This window comes from Sebastes umbrosus, chromosome 23 (assembly GCF_015220745.1).
Source record: "Sebastes umbrosus isolate fSebUmb1 chromosome 23, fSebUmb1.pri, whole genome shotgun sequence".
Taxonomy (NCBI): domain Eukaryota; kingdom Metazoa; phylum Chordata; class Actinopteri; order Perciformes; family Sebastidae; genus Sebastes; species Sebastes umbrosus.
The window spans coordinates 10,751,971-10,776,018 of record NC_051291.1 but is presented as its reverse complement, the minus strand read 5'-3'; the positions used below and the strand labels follow the sequence as shown (position 1 = coordinate 10,776,018).

The 24,048-nt window shown below is 41.9% G+C and overlaps 1 protein-coding gene across 2 annotated transcripts in view; it reads right to left on the bottom strand.

Moving 5' to 3' along the window:
- The window catches only part of chrm2a (cholinergic receptor, muscarinic 2a), an 84,527-nt gene extending 61,441 nt beyond the window's left edge, over nt 1-23,086 (bottom strand). The window contains exon 1 of one of the 2 annotated variants that reach the window (XM_037760377.1): nt 22,942-23,086. The gene's annotated coding sequence lies outside the window, so the exon portion shown is untranslated. Of the gene's footprint in view, nt 1-21,606; nt 21,750-22,941 lie in introns of those variants that run through there. The other variant, XM_037760378.1, reaches the window with a different exon arrangement.
- Between the last annotated feature and the right edge of the window lie 962 nt (nt 23,087-24,048).

Here is a 24,048-nt window from a genome sequence, read left to right as displayed (position 1 = left end):
AGTCCTGAGTCAAGTCCCAAGTCAAGAAAGGCAAGTCCCGAGTCAAGTCCCAAGTCAAAAAAGGCAAGTCCCGGGTCAAGTCCCAAGACAAGTCTGACAAGTCCCGAGTCAAGTCCCAAGTCAAGAAAGGCATGTCCCAAGTCTCAAGTCAAGTCTGACAAGTCCCGAGTCAAGTCTCAAGTCAAGTCTGATAAGTCCTGAGTCAAGTCTGACAAGTCCCGAGTCAAGTCCCAAGTCAAGAAAGGCAAGTCCCGAGTCAAGTCTCAAGTCAAGTCTGACAAGTCCAGAGTCGAGTCCAAAGTCAAGAAAGGCAAGTCCCAAGTCAAGTCTCAAGTCAAGTCTGACAAGTCCCGAGTCAAGTCTCAAGTCAAGTCTGACAAGTCCCGAGTCAAGTCTCAAGTCAAGTCTGATAAGTCCTGAGTCAAGTGTGACAAGTCCCGAGTCAAGTCCCAAGTCAAGAAAGGCAAGTCCCCCGTCAAGTCTCAAGTCAAGTCTGACAAGTCCTGAGTCAAGTCCGAAGTCAAGTCTGACAAGTCCTGAGTCAAGTTCCAAGTACTACAGGCAAGTCCTGAGTCAAGTCCCAATTCAAGTCTGACAAGTTCTGAGTTAAGTCCCAAGTCAAGACAGGCAAGCCCAGAGTCAAGTCCCAAGTCAAGACAGGGAGGTCCCGAGTCAAGTCACAAATCAAGTCTGACAACTCCTGAGTCAAATTTCTTTCACCACTATAATTACTTAGCCTATTGAGATTTTATGTACAAAATATAAGATCATCTTATGAAATAAACTACCCATCAGTATATAGAGTTAAATTAAAATTGACTCCCAGCCAATTGCAACATTGGAAGGCAGCTTACATGTCTATGACTCTATAAAAAAAGGGCTAATATCGTAATAATCCAATAATAATGTGGTGTTATTTGTTGGGTCATGGGTCAACATATGGTTGGACGTCCTTCAGGCAGCGTTGTCATGTGACTGCGAGGCAGTCTGTATTTTCTTTTCTGTTTTTTTCTTATTAACTTTTTGCTGAGTTGTTTCCTCCTTCCCATCATCAGCAGGGTTGATGATATTAATTGCCAATGGACAGAATCAAATCAGATTGGTGTCGCTTCAAGTGTTTATAGTCTTCAGTGAGCACAATGTCAAAACCTTTTTGTGTGGTTTAAATATTTCCACATCTCACTGTCGTGTGCAGCAAAGAGGAAGATCTTCTTCTTTACATCTTCAAAGTACTAGTACCTTTGCTTCCTCATCTCCTCATTCTCTCCTATTTGCACAGAATTAGATCTCTGAAGGTCAAACATCTTCTCCTTCAGGGCATACATTTCTGAATTTGTTCTTCCCTGCGGTTTCTGGTATGTTGCTTTAGTCTTCATTGTGCTCCATTAAATGTGCGTTTCTTAACGCAAGCTATCTTGATACAGATTCCTTGTGACCCAGATATATACTGAGCAGGACATTTCACAGTTAAAAAAATCATCAAAACTCATGTTCATTCACTTCTTTGAATGACACAGCGTGATGTCTGTCCATATAACATCAGAATATAATGATTTTGTAACGAGTTTTTAGGCTTCGCTGCTCTTGGAGCTGCTTGTTTTTCACCAGGCGGTAACCAGACGTTTACCCTGACAAGAGAATCACTGAGAAGTCTCTTTGATGTTGCCGCCAACAACATCACAATAGGTTTTTGATGCTCCTTTTTGAGTTGAACAAATGCATGTTCATTTTGTTCGCCTGTCACGGAGTGAAAACGAAGAACAAATACAGCGAATGACATGAATTTGTTTGTCATACCTTATAGGTTGTGAACAAATATGCGTCTGAGATCAGAATCCACAGATTTAAAAGTATTTGCTTGAGATTAATGTTTTGTTTACACGTTCTCAAATAAGTTTAATATAAAAAAAAGGAGTCAGAGATTTCAAATGGACCAGAAAAATGTTCAAACTTCAGGCAAGCAGGCCCTTTTAGTCTCTGCCTCACCACCTGCATATTTATAGAAATTCATTCTATCAGCCTTTCAAATCCATGCTATTGAAAAAGGTGCTTTTACACCGTTCGTCTTCTGTTGAGTGGAAACCACTTCCTTGGCCAGGCTCAGAATTTTACAAAAGGATGAAAAAGATTTGGGCAAGAGAGTTCATGGCGAGGCTTCAGAGAGAGGGAAAGACTTAAATAAACACTCGGTGAGGATCATACAAACAACCTGATCTCCTGCCTACTCGGCATATTTTGCCGGGGGGGCAGCCTTTTTTTGTGGTATCTTGGCGCAGAAGTTTCGTGCGTGGTTAACATTTTAATATGTTGTGGAACAGTCGTGGTTAGGTCATAGACTGTATATAGGAAGTGGATGTAGTCACGGTGACGTCACCCATTGGTTTGTGGAATGCGATTTTGAAGCCTCGAGTTCGGCATTTTGGCCGTCGCCATCTTGGTTTATTGGAACCAGAAGTGACACGAGGGGGTGGAGCTAAGTACAACCGTGTGCTGAATAAGACAGTTTTAGGCGACCAAAATGTTACTAATAACTTTCACGAACTGAAAAGACACTCTGAAAGGATTAAAGTACTAAGACAAAAACACAACCAACTCCGAGACTGGACAACGCCGTGGTAGTGACCTGTCAATCACAAGGTAGCCCCGCCCTGCTTCATGGTCTATTTGACTCTAAATGGGACCATAATTTACTAAATGAACATCATGCTGTATTGAAGAAGACTTCAAACCAGCGATTGAGACCATAAACTCATGTTCACAATGTTTACTGAGGTAATAAATCAAGTGAGAAGTAGGCTCATTTTCTCATAGACTTCTATACAATCAGACTTCTTTTTGCAACCAGAGGAGTCGCCCCCTGCTGGCTATTAGAAAGAATGCAAGTTTAAGACACTTCCGCATTGGCTTCACTTTTCAGACCTGGAGTTTGCCGCCGGGTTGAGGTTTAGGCAACAAAACGACTTGATTAAGGTTACAAAAAAAGATCATGGGTTAGCACGCCTATTATGTAACCTAAGCTACAGACGTAACGTCACCTGATATAATATAATTCATATAATGAAGCAGGCTTACATTGGAGTTAGTTGAAAGCCTGATATAAAGGTTAGCTTTGCACATTACAGCAAATCAGAAGCTCCAAAGGATCCCTCACAAGGAGATCAGAGGAAATTCCACTGCGCTGTGATTTAACAATAATCTTGATGGCAAGTGGCAGGACCTCTTATACAACGCCATAGGGTATTTTAATCATACATGTCAGGGACTCTGCATCTGAGAGCTCCAGTCAAGAGGTGGAATTGAGAGAATCACATGGCGGCTTTTTTGGAGACTTCAGTGCTGCTTCTTCTTTTCACCGTAAAAGACGGAGGTGAAGTAGCACGACATCCTCCTGCTAGGACTGTAATTAAATTCACAATGGATGATCTTTTTTAAGGGAGTCTTATTTAAATTATATATTCCCTTTTTACAAGAACAGCGGGGAATATTTCTACAGAAGAATAGCTCAGACATACGGGTTAAGCAGACATTAGTGGAAGTTATTTGCCCTTCTTGCACACACTGGCATTAATTTGTGGGATATTCTTTGGGTTTTAGGACAGCTTTACACTACTCTTGATCATCATAATCCTATTGGAGGATTAGGAGTAACATTTTAGAGGAACTTCAGCAGCTTTTCAAATCAAATCCCTCATCGGATGTTCGCGTTCGGAAGTGCAGATATTTTTCTTTTCAAAATTTGCATGTAATGACGGCCGGTATAGTTTATAATATCCATTATTTCGGGTGTATGTGGGCACTCCTTTATATGAAATGCAGCACAGAAAGCCACCACAGACCCCATGCTGTAAAGAGTTTTATTGTTTGCAATAGTTCTGCGATGGTGACTGAAATAGAGGAGAATAATTCCTCCCATTTGGAGACAATTTTACTTTATAATTATGAACAAAGCCTCAAGGCTGCACACATTAATCGCGCACATTAAACAATGAATTAAAAGCACGATGAAATATTTGTATTTTAGAAAATATTGGCATATAACTTTTTCACAAGCTGTGAATCATCTCCTAAATCCCTCTGCAAATCACCCTGCAATCCTCTGGGAGGTACCATCCTGCAGTGTGCTCTAGATTAATACCCAGCCATTTCTTTGGAATTGATTATTTAACTCTGTATGTGTGTGTGTGTGTGTGTGTGTGTGTGTTATGTTTTATCTCGGCCCGGCAGAATGGCTCCGCGCTGCCATAGAAGTGCTTTGCCAGTGAATTGAAATCCTTCAGTGCAGGTGTGGAAAGCAGAGTGGTGAAGAGGCTCCTTCACTTCTGCACTCGGCTGATAACTTTAACATTTGACCACGTATTGTGTTCAGGCAGCCGCTTTCTTATGAAAGCACGCCGCGATGCTTTTCCTCCAAACAGATTTTTTACTCTTGAAAAGAAAATAAGACGACGGCCCGCGGGTTCAATCGCCGCGCGGACTAGATTAATGAGCATTTCTTATCAGCGATCTGCTTATTTTGTTGCTAAGTCGGCGGAGACTCCAGACAAATTGAACCGCTCGGCGCTAAGTGGGGAGTGAAGTGAATTCCTAACGAGATGCATGTTGCTTTTGGTCAAGTTTTGAAATTATTATTTCAAATAGTCAGCGGTTTCTATCTCTTTCCGATTCAGGTTGTAACAAACGGAGAGTTCTGGCACTCAAATGGCTTTATAATGAATTAGTCAGGCTTGGAAATGAAAACCTCCGCTGTCAGCTGGATGGCAGTCAGACCTGTTCTTCGCTGCTGCTACGAGGAGAAAAAGATGAAGTGCCTGCATGCCGATTTTGTAACTAGGTTATTGGTCACTCTTTCCCTCCTTTTTCTGCTCTCACTCTTTTCTATTTCCTTCCTTCTGCCCCTAAGTCTGTTAGTGTTTGCTGGATGTTTATGAAGTGCTTTCATGTTTCCGAAAGAAACTTCGAAATTACATTTTCTTTATGGAAACATTTTCTTTTCTCTCTACACTCTGACCTTCCTCTTACTGGTTACATACACAATCAATGAACCATTTCGATGCCCGCAACCCCCCCCCCTCTCTGCTTCCCCATCACCAATTCCTGTCTTCACACCGCAGCCATTTTCCGGAGCGATTTCAGGGGATAATAGCACTCACAAATCATCCGCTGGGCAGTGGAGCCCATGAAATTGATGTGCCTTCATTTCAAAACAATGGAGGTGCCTTATAAGGGGCCTTATGATGTCATAACTTTAGCAGCTGACAGGCCGTGCAGGTGTGTTTTGGCCCCAGGATGGGCACCGGGCCAATGAAAGCCCAGTCGGGACAGCTTAATCAATCGCCGCATCGAGGAAGGTGGCAAGACCGTGGTGTAAGCAGCCAACAGACATGCTCGATCACATTCTCCGTACCGAGCAAACTGACAGCTTTTACTTGGAAAACCAGGCCTCCTTATCTCCCCGGAGTTGAGTAATGCTTCACTGTCTATCTGTGGCGATCTCTCTGCAATTTCCCTTCCAAACAAAGAAAAGAGAAACAACCTAAGACAAAAGTTAGCAGCATTTTTTGGTTTTGCTCTATACACAATAGAGTCCGATAGCAGTGAGAGTCGTTGGGGAGATTGAGTAATAAATTATTCACGTGGTAAAAGTGAAAGGACGCCGTAAATCTCTGGAGTTTTTTTGAGTTGTAAATGAGTGGGTTGGGCATCAGCGGAACTGCCATCCTGATTTGAACGCCTTGATTAAATTAAAACCAATGAACTTCGAATGGAAATTTCAACATTATCCATCAGACACATTGACCGACTTTTAATTAAATCCTCCCGCGCCCGTTGACATTTTTCATAGAGGGTGCGCGGGTTAAGTACACCTCCTGTATGAAAAGATTAAAAAGCCACTTACATGCTAAAAAGAATTATGGATGACTGAGGAGCATGGCGTAATTGGAAATTGATTGACTTGGCCGCGATACACCTGGTCTCATAACATTTCACATCCCTCGTGCGTCGGGAGTTTGATGCATTTTTTCAATAAGCGGTCTGCACGGCGGCAGGACCTTTTTTATACCGGTGTGTGTCTCTCTGTGAGGAAAAGTTGTGTGGATGAAGAAGCCACGTTGCCCTTCGCCACATCCAAGCCATCACTTCAAAGAGCCCAGGGTGGGGATGAGCTTTGCATGACGGATGCAGCTTTCCGAGCAGCTGCGAGTGCCGGGAAACGAGCTGCACCTCATATCTACGTTTCATGTGCCACTGCATCTGCGACTGCTACAGACAAAAACCACACTGGTGTCATGAAAGGGGAGCAAAATCACCTCTTCCTCTTCCAAGATGGATGCCTGGTGTCATTTTGTGAAGCCACTGCTGTGATTTTCAAATTCTCACATTGGATGGTTAGGAATTGGTTAGTACTGTATTATGCTTTGCAAATGTATTCCAATCCAAAGAATAGCATGAGTGCACTTATCATCAAAGCATGCATGTTCTAAACCAAACGTGCAGCATGCAAGCTGCAATTTGCAATGTGAGAATTTGCTCTCATGACTCATTGGAACGACATATTGGCGACTCTCGCATGAGAGTGCAGCAAACATGTAGGACTCACATATTTATCTTCAATTTGTGAGATTGAGTCGTTACGTCGCCACCGTTTGCAATCTGCGTGTAAGCAGTGCTCGCAAATAGCTTTTGTGAAACAGGCCCCAGCTGTTTAACCTCATTTTTACCAGCTGTTTTTGCAGTTTTGTCACTGAATTAAAGACGCAGGGAATTACATTTCTACAGCAGACTTCTCTGATGAGATAATCACATAAAGCAGCAGTAGGATACTTTTTTTTAAGGCCGTTGAAAACCCAGAACCAGAAGTTAGCAAACTGCACACAGCATGCTGATTTATCAGCTTTGGCAGATACCAAAGGGTTGGAAGAGGCAAAAAACTCCAAGAAGAAACCCTCATAAATTACTTTTGTGAAAGAGCCTCTGGATGGTTATTTGGCTAATTTTTCCCTTCTTTTAGGTTCACAACCCCTGGACCGCCGAACAATACCGGAACTCAGAACATTTCCTACAGGGGCCCAAAAAAAACCATTGATTCGGCCCCCAAAAAAGCTGAATAATATAACTTTATAGGCTTTTGTTACATTTTTTTGGGTAATTACTTCAAACTTGGTGCAGTGGGTGGGCTGGTCCATGACAAAACTGTATATAAAAAGGGTATATAGTGCAAAAAGGTTGGAGAAATCTAGTTCTAATATGTATGTCTTAGTGGTGATTTTAAAAACAACCATTTCTTTAAGAAAATGTAAAGGCTTGAAGATTTATATTAAAGTGCATTTAACACGTACATATTGGCACGTTTGTCTTAATTGCTTGCCACTTGCTCGATCCACCTTTTTTTCACCCAGGCTCCAACCTGTTGCCCATACTTCTATGTCCTAGACTGTATAAGAAGTGGACGTAGTCACGGTGACGTCACCCACTGGTTTGTGGACTGCCGCTTTGAAGCCTTGATTTCTGCATTTTGGACGTCGTCATCTTGTTTTTTTGCAACCAAAAGTGTCACGAGACGTTGAAAGTGCGACCGAACTCTTAGGCGACTAAAATTGTACAATTAACTTCCATGAACTGAAAACACACTGTGAAAGGGACAACTCCCAGACTGGACAACGCCGTGGTAACGACCTGTCAATCACAAGGTAGCCACGCCCTAAAGCATACCCTGCTTTATGGTCTATTTGTCTCTAAATGGGACCATAATTTACTAAATGAACATCATGCTGTATTGAAGGGGACTTGAAACTAGCGATTGAGACCATAAACTCATGATTACAATGTTTACTGAGGTAATAAATCAAGTGAGAAGTAGACTCATGTTCTCATAGACTTCTATACAATTAGAATTTTGCAACCAGAGGAGTCGCCCCCTGCTGGCTATTAGAAAACAATGCAAGTTTAAGGCACTTTAGCTTCACTTCTCAGACCTGGAGGTTGCCACCTGGTCTATGTCCACACCCAAAGTCTGGACATGCATGTCCTTTGAATTGATTTGGGATTCTTTTATCAGTGGATGTAGGCAGACAAGCTGGGTTTAGTTCTAAATAAAAACATCATTGCGGAGCTTTTCTTTAGGGTTTGCCTCGGGAGAAACATTTCAAACAGACCTAATGTAGTTTGCAGTACTTAAATAGAGTACATTTTGAGCTAGGGGAGCATGAGTGGGTTTAGCAGACAGAGACCATCCCTTTGATGGAGGGAAGGCATGCATGGCTGCTCTACGTGGCTCCAGACAGGCAGAGACTGACAGGAGGAACGTGGGGGACGGCAGACGGAGGAAACTCCTCTCGGCCGCCTTATGTACGTCAGGCAGGGTCACTGGCACAGCAATCCTCCGATGTAAATGCAGCTAAACACAATGGCAGACAGACAGATGCACACACCTCTCCATGAGCACGGCACATCTCTGGCTGTCAGATTGTACCGAGGAGGGTTAAGGGAGGTCGGCGTGGTAGAGCAGGAGCAGGCAGACAGCTTGTCAATGCTGTTGACAACCAGATGGACGAACCAATACTTTAGGGAGCACACAGTCCTACTTTCTTGTTTATTAACACGTCGTACCGCCGCACTTGGACATGCCCGTAATGGTTAGTTACTACGAGAACATGTCGACAGCTCATTTGAAACATTCCCTGATGAGTAAAATTTGAATTTCTAGTTTCTCATATCTGTAATCTGTCCGCAAAGCATCTCCCACTCCTCAGCCAAAGCCACGGATCTATATGTGCTGCTTATTGGGCTCGGTTGGCTCGATTTGGCACATTCATTTGTCACTGCCGTGTGTCTTGGAGCAGGATCTGATCCCAGAGTCAACATTAACATGGCTTTTCTAGGGCAGCAGCTTCATTATTGAGCCCCGGCATGGTTGAACCAGACCATTACTGCTCCGGAGAGAGAGAGAGAGAGCAAACACGGAGCGAAGGAGGGAGAGATGGAAAGATGAGAGGATATAGGATAAGCAGAATGATGGGGGAGAGAGGGAATGAGGGAGTGTGAATGAAGGATGCTAGCGCGGAGACAGAAAGGAGAAAAGAAGTGACCAAATAAATCACCGGCCAACAGATAATTGGAAGGAGCTGCACTCAAGGGACGGTTGCAGCGCCGTGAAAAGTGACACCGTGATTTGCAATTAACTCCAAGAGGAGGAATGGGGATTTAGTTCCCTTTGGATTAATTCCAGGAATGTGATACCTGACAAGACGGTGGCCATAATGAATCTGTTGGGCCGCAGGAATCATCGTCATCATTTAACTTGTACGACGGCGCCTCTATAGGGAGCATATGTCTCGATCTGAGAAGCAGAACATATATCAAATTAGACCTGGAGGTAGAGCTGGACACCTCATGACCCAGAGCAGTCATTTTTATGTTTGTCTGTTGTTTCCATAGTTTAGAGCGCTTGAGGTGAGGTATTATCCTTCTTATCAGGATAGCTGAATGCTCTCGCTATGCAGGTCCTGTAGAAGTGACCTCAAGGACGAGATGATTCAGTCAGGCTCGGTGTCTTGCGAACGAAGGTCGTTCGACGCGGCCCTTAATTACGCCGAACACACACTCCCACAGAAGTGTAATTTAAAGATAAAATCGCACTGATACAAGGTTTGTGTTCGTTTATCTACAAAAATAAATGTAATTCCCAATAAGGACATTTTGTCTGAAGGCGTAAAACTTTCTTGTTTCACTCAATTAAGATACAAAGAAAAAGCTCTCGAAGTGTTTAAGCACCGCACGGGAACAAAATGTCAAGGTCGCGTCACTTATCTATCGCACAGCAGACTTTTTCTGTCTTTAATTTATGGCATTTCTGCTGTTTTTTAAGGCAAAAGCTGACACAGTGTAACGACAGGAAATGTGGAGAGGGAGAGAGAGAGAGAAAGAGAGGAGTCCTTGGTTGTTTTCAAACTCAGCACGTCGTGGTCATGGTAACTCTGAAACTTCTGAAATGTTTTCCTTTAAGCCTAGTTCACACGATACGACTTTCAAAATCGTCACATCGCTTTAATGTTCACACTACGCAACTTGTCTTGCAATCGGGAGTCTTGAAGTCATGTGGTTTTCACCCTACATGACTAACCGGCGACAGGGGGTCACACACTATAAGATCTTTCACCGGGAGGAATCCCCGATGAGGTCTCCAAACTACGTTTTGCCACGAAAACACAAGACACGGTAAATGATGTGATACCATATGCTAGACATATAGCTTTTGTTGGGACATGTGTTCACAAAATAGCCTGTTTCCACTGGTTTCCACACTCTTGTATTCCTCTAGGTGCAACAACAACTTTGCTCCATATTGCAAATGCAACACATACAGTAAGTTCCTATTGTTACAGGCGACCCCTACTGTGCATTACGCTCTCATTGGCTGTAGCTCGTGGCCGGAGTCCCCCGACAGTTCACACATGACGCTTGAGCGCCAACGTGCATGTGGCGAGCCAACGCCAATATGCCTCTGATCTGGGGGCTTTTGTCAGGGAGCTCCCAAAAACTGTCGGGGAGCAGAGAATCAGGGCTAAAGTCGTGTAGTGTGAACTAAGCATTACCTGATCTTAATTTGTATGTTATTGGAAATGACCTGGATTTAATTGAAAACAGAATAAAACCGTAAATCACTCTGATTAGGCAAACAGGTGTATTTTCCTTACGTTATCACCGTCTGTGTTTGCAGCAAACTGGTTGACCTTTTGAGCACACCTCTCATAAAGCACTAATTACAGCCGGAGTCTCAGTAGGATCCGGGAGAAAATCAGATCCTCAGCGCTGATCACCGGAGGTTGTGTCTGCTCACGACGTAAAAATAATGAAAAGAATCTTTAAAGTCATCTAGACACTGAGAACATTTCTGATTGAAGTCTGTAAACATATTTTATGCATCTTGGTGAAGTCGTTTGGTAACTCTAAGAAACTCTAAAAAAGACACAAACATCCCACATCCCCAGTAGTACTGAGTCGTTTCAACTCAACTCAGTACACTCTGCCAACTCTTGAAGCACTGAAGGCTTAAGTTACAGTGATTTCCCTAATAAAAATTCAAGGATTTTAAAATATCCTTGACTAAGTGGAGAATGAAGAAGTGCCGTTTTCACTAAAAAACATCCAACACTTGAGCTTTTTAGCGGAAAGCTAATCAGCCTCAGTGTCATTCCACAAAAAGCAAGAAGCTGAGCCAATTGATACTCCTGTCCCGTCCTCCATGCTAACAGCCTCCAATTATCAGGCGACTGGGGAATGAGACCTCTCTGATTCAGCCATGTTGGCCCGTATTGATTGGACTGGAAAACTGTGTAAAATTGGAGAGAAGTGGGATGACCTTGTCTGGGGTACTCCTCTCCTGATTGACAAACAAAGTGGAGACAGCTGTGGAGATGTACCTGCATAGCAATGCTCTCTGTCTGAGCTTTCAGATGAAAAGTGGTTTTTAAAGACACAGTGAAATGACAGTAGCTTTTAGCTTTTGTACAGTCTGAGTGGGGTATTACTTCAAGAGGAATTTGATCAAACTGTTCATTGTGAGATTTGATGTATGTAAAGGTTTTTGCCAACTGACGCGCACATTTGACACCATGATAGCTTTTAGCTGGCTGCTACAACCTATGAGCTAACAAAGTCACCTTATGTGGTCATCCCAAATCACATTTGATTGGAAAAATGTATGTATACGCCTCTCTGATTAGTCATAAAAAATAAAATAAAAAGCAACTTAAAGGTACAGTGAAGGATTTGGCAGCATCTAGTAGTGTGGTTGCAGATTGCAACCAACTGAGTACCCCTCCTGTGGCTCCCGTTACCTCAGTTTCACAAGCGTGTCGTGTTATGGCCTTTAAATGGAGGGCGTGATGAATAAACGACACGAGTTTTGATGCAAATATTTGGCATCAAAGCAATTCATACCGTAAGCGATGCAAATTTGGACAGTTGCAACACTTTTTCAATAAATTGTTAGAATAGATTCATGCAGGCAGAGGCCATTGACCCAGAGCAGCATCTGGCAGAGGTTAATTGTTGTAAGCTATTTTAGTTTCCTTTAAGCGAACTACTGAGTGAATTTACCTCTACCAGTTATACGCAGTGTGTATTTCTAGGGCTTTTATTGTGAAAGGGAAGAAGGAGTGGATCTGGTCTGCGCTGCCTTTTGTCAAGGTTGAAAGGAGTAATAAAGTTTGCTGTCTTGGTTTGGACTACAGAGCCTACGTGTCGTTGTTTCATAAATATATGCACAACGTAACCGCTTCTGCACAACGTTATTGGTTGATGCCTTTATTCACGGTAGAAAAAAGGTCAGTAAATCGACCTTATTCTGAAAAAATAATGACGTTGAGTATTTATATACTGTATGTATTTATACAGTATATAAACACTCATTTGAACAATTAGCTCAGGAACAAAGTATAAGAACTTGGAGAAGGTATTTCTCGTTTCACTGTGTCTGTAAGTTCGTTCATATGGTCAGACATGTCTTTCCTCTGCTATGTCTGCTTTGTTTGTGAGAGGGCTGTCAGATCGGGCCATCAGAGAGTGTGAACATAGGGGCTGCGGGTGCCTCACACAGTAAATCTATCCCACAGTCTGTTTGTGTTCCACTGACACACTGTAGTCTCTGGATGCATAGTCCTGTCCCTGTCAAGTCAAATAACAGTATTTCAGACGGGGCTCCGTGCTCTGACACGGCGAGCCGGCTGGCTCATCTGGAGGCCAGAGAAGTTAAAAAAAACCCAGTTGGGGAAATGTACAGAACTGGACTGTGTGTCCGCCGCAGAATGCAAAGAAGAAGTTCACCAACACACACAAGCTGAGATAACCTAGAAGTACAAGGGGCCCACTTTCTTTCTTCCTCGCTGGCCTTTCTTTCAAATGTCAAATCATTCACCTGGAACGAGTTACACAGACCTTCAGGGATCTTCTTTGAGAATGTCAAGCCAAACTATGAATCTGTACAAAGCTTTGGATAAAGTACAATGTCCACTGGCTTCTCATAGTAAAGCCTGAGGGGAGGAAGTGAGACATCCAGGTCTCAGATGACTCGATCACGCTGCACTTACCAAGTGCACATGTGTTCTCAGGCTATGTTTTCTCTCTTAAATAACCCGGTCATGTTTACGCTTTGAAAAGTATCTTATGACCCCGTTTCCTGTTCCAACTTGGATTAACACGTCTGCAGTGATTTCCTCTACGGCCCCCCCAAAGGCAACGCAGGAAAAAACAGACATTCACCGAATGCCATCAAACCAGACAGTGGTATTTACTACCTTTATCTGGGTTTTGTCTCACGTTTACTTTTAAAAGAACAGTGTGGACAGAGCCGATAAATTGAAGCGGCTGACCACATAAAAGGAAGCTACAGTTTACAATGCCTCGGGGCATTAGAGAAACACAGGATGCTACCTGAGGCCGAGAGCTGACACAGAATCCAATAACAATAGCAGACAATGATTGTCACTGGACTTCATAATATCCACCACCTCGCTGCCTCAGCTAGTGCTGCTGTAGCGTCTGTTTACCTCGTGATTTGATCCACAATATCCAGGGCCAGAGCGCGTGTTTATCTGTTGAGTGTGTACACAGTATTGAGCTTTGTGTCAAGCCGTCCGTCTCTGAGGCAGCTCTAATCAGCTTTGATTTCACACCTTCTTTATCTCGCCTGGAATGTGAAGAGGATAATTGTTCGACATGTTTTATAGACTACTGTAACTGCATTTTTCTGTTATTGTCGCCTGGGAATGGAAGACATTTTCTGGACCTTGGGAAAAAAAAAACCTCAAGCTATTTCAGCAAATGCTTTCTGAAATTGGTGATTATCGTGGGAAAGAGGGGAAAGTCCGAGTTCTTGTGGTTTTAAATAGCCTTTGATTGGAGAGGAAAGGAATTGAATATCCTGCATGGAGAGATGGAGAGATATCTGTCGTTGTGAAATGAACTGAGGGTTTAATGGACTTGTGTTGGTCACAGGGGAGCAAATTTCTCAAAGCCCAGGGACACATTTGCCAACAGAGAATGATTAAGATTGTAATTACAGAAGGCAATAAAGCTCAGATTTATCTTCTTTTACAAGTATCTGGAATCGAGTGATTCAACATTCACAATTCTAGGTTTTTTAAGGTACATTAGCAAAGTGTGAGACGATATTCAGCCTTTAGGCCAAATCTTAAAAAACGCTTATCATATTTATAATGTTTTATTCTTCAATACAGGCCATTTCGGTAGAATACGACAATAGAATAGAAATAATTTTGTATTACTTTTGTACAGCATTTTTTTAGACTGACGTGGCGGAAGCGTAGCTTTGCTGCTGGGCGCTGATGTTGCAATGGAACGAACAACTGACTTTCACTTCTTGGCATTATACGTTCTTTGTTAGTACTAAACAAGTACAGCTGAGGTTGATGGGAATGTCATTAGCTTTGCAGGTATTTAAGGTGTTGCCCCACCATCTCTACTCCCCCGCCGTTCAGTTTTCACATAAGTAATGTTCCACATCATCTACATGACATCTGTTTATGTTGTCGCTATACAGTGTAGAAAAGTGCGCCAAATGCAAGAGCCCAAGCCCATACTATGGAATCAACCGTTATGTCTACTATCGTTTATATTTGGAGAGAATGTCAAGAACGTACCTCTTGCCTGCCTTCCTACTTTATCACCCAGTTCAGATGATGAGATTGGCTTATGCTGCACGCATACGCAGATTTCGCAGGAGACCGGCGGCGGCATTGAGAAATTCTTTTGCAACTCTACTCACCGACTGCTACTTAAATAGCAGTCTACTTCCGTGTTTTGATTTGTTTTCACACTTGATGCAAACCAAACCCGAGTAGACATGAACCGTAATCGAGACCACCTTTTCAAGTGGAACCGGGCACAGACCGACGAGCCGTGCCCGGGTACAGCACACAGTGTTCACGCTTATTCAATGACCTGGACTTTGGGGTCAAATGTACTCGTATATGGGCCTGGGTCTATGATGGGAAAGCCTCCTTAGTCATGAATTAAAGCATTGAACAAATTGCATTTTTGACCTGATGATGGAGCTAAATGAAACTTTAAGGAATCTCTTATGTTATTAAAATTCATCCTGAAGAGGACATAAATGTCCGTACCACATTTCATGGCAATCCATCCAACAGTTGCCAAGACATGTCACCTGAAACCATAAAGGACAACCACATGGTTGTGTTCGATAAAAAACCATGGGATCAATCCATTGTAAGGACTTTAAGGATCCAGAAATCCATCAAGTATTTGATGAGCAATCTGTTGGACTGACCACCAGACCAACAAACTGCATCCAGACTGAACAGCAGAATGACAAGTACAAGAGGGCACAGTGATTCATTATTGATGTCAAGTACATGGTGCCTCCATTTGGTGATCATTCCTGTTTATCAGCTTCAGGCAGGCCTGTAATTAGGACAGCAATACCTTCAGGAGTACAGTTAGATTTTTAGTGCCTATTCAGGTAGAAGTCAGCTGCCAGCAGCTCTTTGACTTGCACTTAAAAGTAGATGGATTAACGCTTTGCTGCTTCTAAGGCGTCTCACATAATCTGTATTTAATCTACTCTCAATGGGATATTCAAGGTCATGCATGTGTAGTGAATGGGCATGTCCTGCTTCCTTTTTTAAAAGTGTTCTGGTTTGTCTGTATTAATGATTCTGAGCTGCTTTTGTGTCAGTATCTGTGGCAAAAACCTCCTGTCAAAAACAAAAGGAAGAGCAGTCTTAGACATTGTAATCTTTGAATTTCACCCCCGATATACCGAGCGCCCTTCCTGTTGTCTAATTGCTTGTTAGTGCTCCTGGCCTACGAGAAGGAAAACTCACACAGGGCTATTGCAAAACCACCCACACAGGCAGCAGCTCAGTGAGATATTAGGGCGCCCTGTCATGTTGGCACCGTTTACAAGAACTTGCGACACCATGCCTGAGCTGTTCCCCCTGTACTGCTGAAGTTGCAGCACAATAAAATTAGACGGGAAAAAGTAATTTCATACCTACTTTCTTCTCTCTGCGTGTGCACACGTGTGAATGCGTACGCTGTAAGGTCAGATGGGAAGCTTGATTTTACCTTTTAAGCCTGCTGGCAATTACAATAACGCCTCCCTGCCAAGGTCCGGTGAGAGCAGACGGCCGCACTGAATGTTTTATGGAGCCAATGATAACAGCAGAGCCAGAGCTTGAAATAGCCGGCTGGAATTATCTTGTACTGAGGTTCAGAGTAATTAAGAGCGGGGAACGGGCGCCCGGCATTATTGCTGGATGAGCGGCAAGACTGAGGAAACACCTGAGGCTTTTGGAGGAACATTCAAAGGGATCTCCAGAGATTTTGAGAGTAGAAATACAACTGCTGCTGCTGCTGCTGTCACAAATGTGCTGCTGTTCAGACTGAAACATATGGTTCTATTATGCTGGCATGAAAAGGTGACAAACAATGCTAGGGTTTAAGGGAGTATCTAGCATTGTAAGTTGGCATTACCAAGGACGATTTAAAGCCGGCTTTGTTAAAAAGAAAACGAGCGCGACGTGACTCTTTGCAGTGTTTTGAAAGGTTTCTACGTCAGTGTTCTTTTCTATTCAGTGCCTCGAAAATATAAGCAGCTGTTAATTTTCCTTTTCTGATTGCAATTCAGCATCGCCGTGACCTGTTAAAAGTAAGGGCACTTAGCCCACCTGAAGAGTTATATCCTGATTTTGGTGACAAGAACGCTGCTGTGAGCAATTGCCAGGTTTGTTGTTTATGCAGCTCTCCAGTGTTCATTATGAAACTGATTTCTAATTGCTGTATGGCACTTTCTATTACTTAAAGTGTAACAATATATTCCGGCACAATGCACCACATACAAAAATAGGACAATAATGCATCACATGGAGGTAAAACTGGAGTGAAGTATCAACTGAATCTGATCAGTTCTTCCAAAAGATGCTGTTAGTTTGCATACAGGGTGTCGTTTATTAACACTGTTAACTATCATATGTCTCAAAAATCAGTTTTTCTGAAGATGTTTAGGGTTTATGGCGAACTGAGGTGTCTGGAGAATGTCCTAACCAAGTTCACTTCACCTTTCTGATCCAGACATTTATATTCTTCAGTTTATAGATGCTTTATTTTTCATTTAAAAGGTTCAGTTACTTGTAAAACAGTTTTTTTTCAAAGACGTATGAAATACGGATGAACACATGGGATATTTAAAGTCGTAGTTTGCTTACATTCAACTTTAAAGCTGCTATAATCATTATTTTTTTACATCAAAAATGGATCACATGACTGACACATGTATAACGTGAAAGGTGTGGCTCATATAGAATTGACTTTGCAGTTCCCCTCAGAACATTTTAGTGTCTTTCAGCTCACTATTTTTGGTCTTATAGCCCACAACTTTCCAACTCTCACCGGTCGCATCAGCAGGCAGCTGTTTTCAGTGAAAAATTTGACTAAAAACCTGCTGGATGCTACCCACACAGCAGCAGACAGACACATTTAGCGGCCAGCTAGTGAACATAGTAGACCGTTTAGCAGCTTAAGCACGAGATATTTCCCTTAGGAGCTGGTGGAGACCAAAAACAGAGCTAAAAGGAGAGTGAATATCGGACTTAAATTCATTGGGTGGCCAGAAACACGACTCTAAGTGAATGCTAGTGTTGCTCCATATCTGCTAGATGTGTAAGTAAGCAACTGTTTGCTAACAAGTTCGCCATATCAACAGCTTGTTTCCGCTGCCCCCAAGTGGCCAAAAAATCAGTCAATGCAGTAATTCGCATGTCAATATGTTTGTTAGAACTGTTGTTTTTGTCCTGAGTTCTTTCACACAGAACGCAAATATTACACAGCCAAAAATCTGCATAATTGTTTTCGGAACGAGGTACATTTGTCTGAGCTTTCGCACTACGAATGAAGAAATCAACCAATAATGTTGTGCAAAACGGACATATTCAATATGTACACTATAGTGTACAACAACCATGGATGTACGACAACAACACGGAGGCTCCATAATCCGAATCAAGACGGCAAACTTTATTACTCCTTTCAACCTTGACAAAGGCAGCGCAGATCAGATCCACTCCTTCCGCTCTTACCTTTCACAATAAAAGCCCTAGACATATACACTCCGTAACTGACGCTGCTCTGGGTCAATAGGATCCAGGTTTCGGCCTGTGTCTGCATGAATTTATTCAAACCTTTTATTGAAAAAGTATTGCAGCTGTCGCAAATTTGCATCGCTGCCGGGTTGAACAGTTTCGCTAAAATGCGAAATACTCGCCTGCTAATATTTCGCATTTTCGCATTGTTTATTCGTCACGTTTCTTGTGTGAAGGCCTTTGGGATTGAAAATAAAATACCTTCTCACTCTGTACTACCTGATTTTTTGATCGACAGACTGCAGATATCACAGCAGTGTTGTGCTATGATTTCAAACGTGTGCTATGTAGATCAGTATTGAGGTCGTCAGATGCATTCTGAATCAAATAAAAAGTCGATCCACGCGGACCACAAAACTTCAGGGAGCTGCGGAAGTAATTTCATAGAGTAGACTTTATGAGCAATTACAGGGTCACTGAATCCATTTGTATGTTGATGAAATATGCTGACACAATGCTGTAAGTAGTGCTTAGTCCATTGATTCCGAGTCTTTTGTTACAAATGCAATTACGCTGGTTTGTTTCATCTAACTCTGTCTGTCTGCTAGATAATGACCTTAAGGAGGAATCTCCCTCCTCCCATCCTTTCCAATCAATGCCACTTCGTGCAGTGGTTTAGTGGCACTTCATATTGTAAAGCTCTGCAATCACTCAGCATCTGATAAGGAGCGCAGCTAAAGGCCACGCTAGCCGTTTGTCCCACCAGCTGAAGAGATATCTGCATGCTCTGAATGTGGACACTGTTTACATTTCGATGTATGTATGAATTAAATACATCCTGTCAGTCGTTCCCCCCTGACACACAAATCCACCCGTACGTACGCACACAGCATGTCCGCTGTTATGTAAAAAAACCCCTTCATAGAATCTCATTTCATCTCTCCACACATTAGCAGAGCCAATCTTCTGTTTCTGCTCAATTAGACATTCCTCCCTCCGACGCCCAGCCGACGCTGCGTGGACTTTAGCAGAAATAACATTTTTAATTGCGTAAAAGAAAAGGAAAAAAAAAAAAAAGGAAAAAAAGTGTGTAAATGATAGAAAAAGAAAGCGATTAGAGCAGGAGCTCAGTGCAAACAGATGAGCCTACTGCGGTTGAAAGCGTGATAATTAGACATTCCTTTCTGCGTGTGCCAGCTACACTGATTCACTAATGTGCACTGTGCAGCCGCTCTACAACCGAGAAGCTTATGTCCACAGAATGAGGCGCCCCACACGCTAAATTTAACTTTCTTTTTTTGCAAAAGCAACCTCGACTCGAACACTGTTTCCACCACTGCCAGAAACACAGATTTGGGAATATGTGTGCATTCATGGTAGGTAGGAGCGTTGGCATGCGTGAGCTCAATCTCTCCTCCTTCTCACTCTGACCAAGAAAGAGTCATATTTTTTTGTCGTGTGTGTGCATACATACACATTCAGCTATAATAAAGCAAACTGTTGCTTAATCTACATCATTTTAATATGAAAGAAAACAGCACAATTGAGGATCATATCTGACCATGTCTTGTTTTCACCACTGGGGGCGATAAGCATCACTTTTTGGTTCTTAAAACAATATGCTCCGTACATACATACTTCACTTTGCTCTTATCTGCATGAACCAACATGCAGAAACGCTGGCCAAGCACGACACACGAATCAATACATGCCATCATTTGCTATCACAGTCAAGCACACTGACACCTCCAGTAACAAAAATATGCACAGTCCATAATATCTGCATCTCTAATGTAATATCAATAGAGTTAGGGAAGGGCATTTTGAAGAAAAAAAAGCCACATGTCTGACCTCGGTAAACCTCAGAAATTGGAAAACCCATCAAACAACTGTTCAGTCACAGTGCATCGAAACCTCATCCATCAACATCAGGATGTCAGAGAGGATGAGCAACAAGTCTGAGAAACTTCTGAGAGCTTCTGACACAACACATTGGTGGAATATGCAGCCTTTTTTAAGATCTGGTATGTAAAAGGTTTTGAAATGATGTGCCCAGTTCTTAAAATAATACAAAGTTGGAGTTGTTACAAAAGATGTGGGCAGTGCAGAGAAATAGCCGTTGTTTAAGTATAGTTACATGGCAGTGCTGAAAGAAAATGGTCTGATTTACCAGATAATGATATTTTCTACAATCGACAATGTCATTATAATGCGATTATGCAATAAAAAATGATCATTCAGAGGCATTTATTTAGATCTAAAGAAACGCTTCACCCCTCCTGCTGTGCTTTAAAAGGTTCCGTGATTGCAACCAGTGATTTATGAAACCGAGATGTGTTTTTGTCGGCCTGCAAATTGTGTTTTCTACGAAAAAAAAAAGGCTGTCAAGAATCTTTATCTGCAGGTAAACAAATGGCTCCTCTGTAACGCCTTTGGTTCAAGTGGCGTATAGCAGATGGAACACAGTCATGATCAAGTATCCACCAAAAGAAATTAACATTTTCATTAAAAAAAAACACCAAATTCTGTTTTTTTTTTTCCTCAAGTACAGCAGCTGTGATATCAGTTTGATATTAGTTACCTTTTGATACCAAATTTGGATTTTATGCCAGATGGATCATTTTGCAAACAGAAAATATGGTGTTTACTTGTCCCCCTGCAGTGCTGCTTCTGAAAAACAACAGTGTGAAGCTGAAGTGATGAAAACTTCTTAATGGATTCCAGATAAGCAAAAATGCAAATCATCTCCTCTTTTTATTTCTTTGGCAAGACACCAAATCAGATTCCTAATTGGAGATCTGCATGAATGTGCAGGAACAAAAACCAGCATCGACCCACACGCTGCCACAATAACACATACTAAAAGGCAACAGCAGTCCCCTTTTTGTTTACCTGCCATCTCTTCAAACAAACCCCAATTACAGCCAGCGACTTAATCAAGGTCAAGCCACAGCAGCTCATTCACACATACAACAAAATGCCAAATGAATATCAAATCTCTGCACACAGTTTCTTGGTGCTACAGGTGATTTCTGCAGTATTATTTGGGATTCATTTGTAAATATCCACTTCAAAAATGACATTCACAATCACAAACTGTACTCTGTCTTAACAAAAAGTCCTCAGATTCACTGCAAGGAAGGAGGCTGATATGGAGCTTTAGTTTCTATTCCAGTGCAGAAATAACCAAAGAATCGTAAAGCAAGCAATCTGATTTTTCCTCAAGTGAGAAATCAGCATTTTTTTCTGTCTTATTAATGTCAGAGTGAAGTTAAATGATCCAAAACTGGAACCTATCCATCCATCCATCCATCAAGCCTTCAGTCCCACTTCACTGATTCATGCAGCCAAATTATAAAGAAGAGTATAACATCTGCTTGCCTTTTCATTCACATAGACGCAACTAATTTGCTCAAATTGCCATCCAGATGAAAGAAAAAGCAGCCTGAAATTGTGGAAGAAGCTTCATAAATCACAGCTTTACCTTCTGAATATCGAGTCCTTCCAGTAGATTTATGGGCAACAGAGCTCAAAGCGTGATTTGGATGATCCACTCTGCGCGTAAAAACATCTCAGCTACGAGACACAGTCACACAATCCTACACAAACCTGCCACCAGTCTCAGGTCTGCTCTTTGGTTGCGCTTTTACGCAATCAGGCTGTTGGCTGCGACGCGAAATCACCTCTTAATTAGTTTTTTATAGATCTTAACGCGCCTATAAGAGCGTCACTTGTGTGTTTATTGGCTTGAAAACAACATGAATCATATGGCAGCATTAAAAAACCTGCATTTTTTGCAGCTGAAATCAAGATGGTCGGATTGAAGAGACGAGAGAGGAATCTGCATCTCTGCTGTGTGTGTGTGTGTGTGTGTGTGTGTGTGTGTGTGTGGGTGAATACACATCAGTTTTTTTTTTTCTGTAGCACAGATGGAATATCAAAAAGAGGAGAAGTGCGAAGAAACCCAGCTGTTATATGAAGGCATGGAATGAAACGACGCTTTTATCCAAAGCGCATTAGCGTGCCATGGAGCGCATACATTACTGGTAAACCGGTATTTCTTCAGATAAAACATCAAAACATATGAGAAACAGATGAGAAAATCATAAGATATGAAGGTTAATGGTGTTTAATGCACCAATATGTGATGCGCAATCTCTGCTCTGTAATGTAGGAGCAGGGTGGTTGGATGGATTTGGATAAAAAAAATCAAACAGATGATGGTATTAAACAATACTCTTTGATATAGTGAGACTATATCTCTGCTCCTCAGGATGAAATAAACCAAAAGTTCTGCTCTCCTCTCTGCGTCCAAGATGCGCCATATGGCACAAACACATGCGTAAAACATGTCCAGTTGCGCTCGTCATGCAGCTTCAGCCGATTATTTGGCATCAAATCTTTTTAAACAGATCTAGGTTTTTTTCTGTTGACTTCAATCTTCCTGGACAAAAAAAAGTTGCACATTTTTGTCACCATGCAGGCTGACAAAAACAACTTTGACATGTCTAGATAAAAGATTCAGACATGTCACAATAAAGAATATTATTGTAATAATCGCCTTTTTACGCACTGGAAGATCATGATGACAGGTGTGTCCACATGGCTGTTCAAAGACACAGATTCAATCCCTGGACACAACTAGTCCCCTTCTGTCGGAGTGTCCTTGAACAATATCATGAAACCAGCGCGCTCTTTAATCTCCTGAGTCAAATAAGCCTGCTTAAGGAACATCAAGTCCTTTTTTTAAAAATCAGAAAACAGGTGATAGATCATAAGAGAGAGAAAAAAGAAAAAAAAAGATTCTTCATGGTCTTACCTGCATTCATGGTGTCATGCTGGTGAGGTCCTTTGGTCCGCTTCATCGCACCGTGGCTGCATGTCTGCATGAGGACATGCTGCTGCTGGAGACGCACTTTGGACACGAGAAGAGAAGCGCCTCCTCGGCTGCATGAGAGGAGAGAGAGGGAAGGTGGGGGAGAAGTGAGAGAGAGAGAGAGGAAGAGAGAGAGAGAGGGAGAGCTATAAGAAGTAGGCTGGCATTTCTTTTGTCGATAATGACAAGAGAACCAGGCTGAGCGTGTCCAGCAACACGTGATTTTACATATAAAATCGCCTAAAGCCTTAAATTGCATTATTCACAGCCAATATAACCAATTAAACCTGGTGACAGCAGCATCAGACATATGCCACCGATTTTCAAAGGAAATCAGCTCATTTAGCCTGTTATAGGACTTATTGGTTCAAGGCACTTTTTTTTATATTTATTCAATGTATTTGAGGCTATAACTGCTACTCATTCATATTCTTGTGATTGAAGATGCACGTTACTTATTTAGAATACTCAGAATCACAGCACTGAAGCAAATAACAAAAGGGTGGGGAAAAAAAAAACTAAACCCTCAGATTTTATAAAATGGAAAAGTGAAATTGAAGATGTAAAAGATATGGAAAAGGGAACTCACAGAATAAGGAATATGGAGGATGTTTTTGAGAAGAGATGGAGTCTAACAGAAGGAAAAATATAGCTACATGGGTTAACACGCATGCACATAAACATATGCTTGAAGGTGACCTGACATGTTAAGGAGGATGCATATGTGTGCCAATGTAAATTATATTACTATATATTTGCACTCCCCCCCTTTTTATTTTCTATTAACTTATATGTTGATTTAATATATTATTACTCTTGTATTTTTGTATTATTATTGGGTTTTTTTTGTGTTTTTTGTGTTTTTCTTCTTTTTTTTTTAACTCTACTCTTTCTTTTTGAGATTATTATTATTGTTATTTCTTTTCTTGTTTTTGTTTTGAATGTTGAGGTTGTTTTCTCTACTAGTGTACTTGATGGGTTTGTCTGTAAGCTCATCTACTTAAAAGTTGGTTTATAGACTGTTGTAATTACAAACAGTGGATCGCATAT